At 40.1% G+C, this 5526-nt stretch overlaps 1 pseudogene; it reads left to right on the top strand.

The window, feature by feature from the left end:
- The first annotated feature begins 2353 nt into the window (after window positions 1-2353).
- On the top strand, window positions 2354-5264 carry LOC110300836 (annotated as a pseudogene).
- Window positions 5265-5526: the final 262 nt, after the last annotated feature.

The raw sequence follows: 5526 nt of genomic DNA, 5'->3' as shown, positions 1-5526 counted from the left end.
GTCCAACAGGAAGGATATTAGCCAAAATACCCAACAAAGGGGAGAAAGAACCTGTAGAGACCATATCCAATAGATAGGCATGGCCTCTAGTTGAGAGATGGGGCCACCCACCCACCTCAAACATATTATAAAATTATTCCTGTCAAAAAGGAAATTCGGGGGAAAAGAGTGGAGCAGAGAGTGAAGGAAAGGCCATCCAGAGACTGTCCCACCTAGGGATCCATTCCATCTGCAGACACCAAACCCAGACACTATTTCTGATACTAAGAAGTGCTTGCTGACAGGAGCTTGATATAGCTGTTCCCTGAGACACTCTATGAGAGCTTGACCAATAAAGATGTGAATGCACACAGCCAAACATTTGACTGAGCATGGGGAAACCAATGGAGAAGTTATGGCAAGGACTGAAGGAGCCGAAGGGTTTGCAACCCCATAAAAAGAATGACAATATCAACCAACCAGACTCTCCCCCCAAAATCTCCCAGGGACTAAACCATCAACCAAAGAGTATACATGGAGCAACTTATGGCTCCAGCTGCATTTGTAGCAGAGGATTGCTTTATCAGGCATCACTTGAAAGGGAGCCCCTTTGGGTCCGTGAAGGCTTGATACCCCAGTGTAGGAGAATGCTAGGCCGCTGAAGCAGGAGAGGGTGGGTGGGTGGTGGAGCGCCCTCATAAAGGCAGGGGTAAGAGGGGGAAGGGGGATTGTGGAGGGGAAACTGCAAAGAGGAATAACATTTGAAATATGAATAGATAGAATAACCAATAAAAAATAAAATTAATTTTAAAAAGAACTACTTCTAAAAAAAATTGGCTTCAAATATTTTATGCCATGATGCTATTCCTTTTAGAAGAACACCTGTGAGCCCAGGGAATGGCTCAGTCAATGAGGGTGCCAGCCACACAAGCTAGCAACTGGAATTCTATCATCTGATCCCAATAAATATGTAATGATAGATTGAATTGCATGAAACTATGCAGACTTGCAGTCACACTAGGGCAAGCACTCACCTCCCACATCATACATACACACACAATAATAATAAAATTAAAGTGTAAAAATAAAAACAGCAGCTGTATACATGCTAAATGAGTAGCAATCTCCCACATGAAGCTAACAAATATGTTTTTAAAGTACTTTTCTACTTGTGTCTATATTTTAACCTAAGTAGCTCCTATTTTTTTAAGTGCTCTGATTTTGCCGACCATTTCTTTTTAACTTTTGTGTCTTGCATTCACTCTGCTTGCCCACTGAATATTTATTTGAAAAAGGACTCCTGATGTTTTGGGCAAAGCTCAAAAGGAAGTAAACCATCCGTTATTTTTTGGGGGGAGGTATTATTATTTGATAGCTTGTAGTGTATAAAACATGACAGGGGAATGCCAATGCTTTACTTTTGGCTGTCCTACAGAACTTGACAGAGTCATAAAATATGAATAGAATCAGCTGAGATTCATCTGGAAGCTTCATCGGCAATGTGTAGCCTTCTTAGTGCTAGAAGGTTTTATGTGTATTTCTATAAGAAGTAATGTCACCAGTGAATCCACCAAGCTAAAATAATGATTTTTTTTTCTGACAAGATATGCCCACTGGTATACAATAGAGGAAATAATATTATGGGAGCAACCAACCACCGTCCAGTTGTCTCTAAGGCCCTAATTCATAAAGTAAAACCTATACCTGTTACTGTTAAGGTGGCCGAGAACCTGTGACTGTGTCCTAGAAGAGAACTTCTTACCATTATTCTACCAATGGACATAGAATTATATAGGTGATACAAAGAACAAGTAACTGTGTAATACAAAGCCCTAAATGGGAAATCCATAATCCATGCAAAAGCACTACTTAGGGTTCATAAGTCTTCACAGAAGTGAGGCAAAAGTATTTTTAAAACCAGAGATGGATAAAGAAAATATAGTACATTATACAATGGACTATTACTCAGCTTGTAAAAACAATGACATCATGAGATTTGCAGACAAATGGATAGAACTAGAAAAATCATCCTAAGGGAGGTAACCCAGACTCAGAAATACAAACTTGGTATGTACTTACTTACAAGTTGACCGTAGCTGTATTCTCCATAGACCTAGATAGACTAACTAACAAGGAGGGCTGAAGGGTGAATACAAGAATTTTCATAGGAAGAGGAAATGTAATGGATTTCGTGGGTAGACTGTAGCTTGATAGTGGTGAGAACAGGAGGGATAGGGTGTGGGAGAAAAGGAGAATAGTGGAAGAAACAAATGGAATTGGGGTCATTTCTGGGGTGAGGTAAAAACCTAGTGCAATGGAAACTCTAGGGACTCTAAAGGAGTGACCCTAGCAAAAACTCCTGGTAATAGTATTCATGGAGCCTGAACCAGCCACCTTCTGTAACCAGGCAAGGCCTCAGGTAGAGGACATCAACCTAGCCACAAAACATTGGACCTACAGTTTGTCCTGTATGCAGAGTGTTTGGGGGCTGAAGCCTAGCAGAATCATAATCAAACAGACCAGAAAGACTTCATCCAGCAACTGATGGGAGCACATGGAGGGTCCCACAGTCAAACATTGGGCAGATATGTGGTGTCCTAAGAAGGAGTAGAAGGAAGGATCAGAGGAATCAGAGGGGTCAGGAAAATAAGAGAATGTGGCCCACAAAATTAACTGACCTGGACTTATTGAAGAGAGTAGAGATCAGGGAGCCTTAAGGATTTGACCTAGGTCTTCTACATATATGTTTTGGCTGAGTACCTTGGAGTTCTTATAGGAATTCTAACAGAGAAATGGAGGATGTCCCTGACTCTTTTGTCTACATGTAGGAGACTTTTCTTCCTACTGGTTTGTGTCATCTAACTTTAATTTGTTAATATGTGCACAGTCTCATTGTAGCCTGTGAGGCCTTTGTTGATGTCCCTGGGAGACCTGCTCTTTTCTGGGAGTGGGGAGCAGAGGGATGGTAGAGAGAGGAAGCTGAGAAGAAGAGAAAATGGGCAGAGGGGAGGGATGGATAATGGCATTTAAGAATAAAGAGAAAAAAATGGTAGATGACTTCAAAGAAATATTGTTTTCCAGACTCAACAAGGCATTTGCACCTATGAACTCACAGCAATTGCAAGAGTATGCATAAACCCTGCATAAGCTCAAGCCAGATTAAATTCCAGCATGGAGGTTGTTGGTATCAGTAAATCCCACCACTAGATGAGGAGCCACTGGTATTTGATAGCTTCTGGGAAGAGAGTCAAGTAGGTTGACCATAGTTCATGGGTGAGATTCACATCCAAGGGTAACAGTAACTGGACTTTACAAATGAAAGAGTCAGAGGAGGACATGGTGGAGGAGGCAGCAGTATACCAAATCGGTGTGAGTACGGAACTGGGAGTTGGGTGCTTTGGAAACTGGGGGTGGATCTGTCAGGAGTTGGAGAAAGGGAAATAAATATGATCAAAAATCATTGTGTGAAATTGTAAAAGGATTAATAAAGCCAAGGCATCCAGATGAGAAATCTGGTGCAGCTTTAGAGCTCCTCTCGCTCACGTGTGTTCACTTAAGGCCACCTGTTATACCAAAGCTAAAAATGGGAACTTCATAAACCCATGTGTAATCGTTTATGAGTTCCTCACTAAGAATATTCATAAATAAGGAGGGAAATGACAATTATAAAAGAGTACACTGAAGAAAAATAGTATTAGACATGACAGTTTTAATTTTGACACCAACAGCTTGTATCTCCCAGAAAAAAAAAAAAAATGAGTCTGAAGCTTTGAGTTTAAGCAAGTTTGTAACAAACAGAAGGCTTGGGAGGTACCTCCAAAGAAACATATCTGCAGTGTTGGCAACACAGTTAGCTTGCCAAGCATAATCTATTGAAGGAAAAGAAGTTGTTGCAATACTGTTGAACAGTACTGTTTTTCTTTAGCTGAATGTGCATTTTTTAGATTAGAAGAGTTTGAAACTCTTCAAATTTTAAAGGTTGTCTTCATTAGCAAACATCTATCACAAACGTTGAAATATTTTCGCTTCACTTGTAGGGAATTCACAATCCTGCCGATAATTTCATTTGTCAGTTTTGCATTAAAGTTAAAAAAGAAAAGCTGATTCCTTAACATCTAAAATGTGTGTTCAAGCACCTAATCTGTGGTAATGTTATAAAAAGAAACTTCAGTGTGAGTTACAGCATTCGAAGTAAAGAGAGAAAGAAAAATATTCATAGCATGAGTTGAAAATCTTTTCAAGGCAAATGTCTCTGAGCTTACCTTATCTCTATGTAAGTGGTGTATCAATCCACACAGTAGGTAGGAAAAAGGAAGTGATTAGCTTTCATTTAGGGCTGTGAACCATGTTATAGGTACACAGTTTATGATAAACACTACTTATGAAAAAGTTGCTTACGGAAGCAAAAGCCATCCAAAAACCCAAGCTTAAGTGGTTGTTAGTAACATACAAAAAATAAAGATGCATTTTTGGCTCTCTAAGTTGCACCATTAAGTCAGCAAGAACAAAGGCCTCACGAAAGGCCAAGAAGAAAAGGGTTGATCTATTTTCTAAGAATGACTGATATGATATGAAATCTCTGCTTATGTTCAATATTAGAAACATTAGAAAAAACACTAGTCACAAGTACTCAAGGAACCAAAATTGCCTCTGATGTCTTCAAGGGTCATGTTTTTTAAGTGAGCCTTGCCAATCTACAGAATGACAAAGTTACATTTAGAAAATTCATGCCAATTACTGAGGACATTCAGGGCAAAAACTGTCTGACTAACTTCCATGACCTAGATCTTGCCAGGGACAAAATGCCTTCCATGGTCAAAAAGTGGCAGACCATAATTGAAGCTCATTTTGATGTCAAGATGACCGATGGGTATTTGCTCTGATTTATCTGTGTTGGTTTCACTTAAAAAAAAAAAAAAAAAAAAAAGCAGCAATCAGATACACAGGGTATCTTTTGCACAGCAGTAGTAGCAGGTCTGCCAGATCTGGAAAAAGATGACAGAAATCATGATCCAAGAAGTGCAGACAAATGACTTTAATAAAGTGACTAATAAACTGATTCCAGACAGCATTGGGGAAGACATAGGAAAGGCTTGCCAGTTTATTTATCCTCTCAATGATGTCTTTGTTAGAAAAAATAAAAAGGCTGAAGAAACGCAAGCTCAAACTGGGAAACTCACGGAGCTCCACAGTGAAGGTGGTAGTAGTGGAAAACAAGTGACAAGACAGGGGCTAAAACTTAATGAGCTGATGGATATGAGCCACCAGTCCAAGAACCTGTTTAAAATCCAGATTTTAGAGGCAGAAATCCGGCCTCAGTAGGGCCACAAGCCTCTCCGGTCAGAAAAGCACCGGGGTAGCTAGAGCACAGAGTCGGCTGACACCCGCCAGCTACCCAGGACCCACGCCACAGGATCTTAAGACTTCTGGTGAGTGGAACACAGCTTCTGCTCCAATCTTTAAACAGTGACAACGACAACAATTAACCCCAGAGATTACCAGATGGCGAAAGGTAAACGTAATAATCTTACTAACAGAAACCAAGAC

The sequence above is a fragment of the Mus caroli genome, chromosome 8 (genome assembly GCF_900094665.2).
Source record: "Mus caroli chromosome 8, CAROLI_EIJ_v1.1, whole genome shotgun sequence".
NCBI lineage: Eukaryota > Metazoa > Chordata > Mammalia > Rodentia > Muridae > Mus > Mus caroli.
This window is presented reverse-complemented; position numbering and strand designations above follow the sequence as displayed.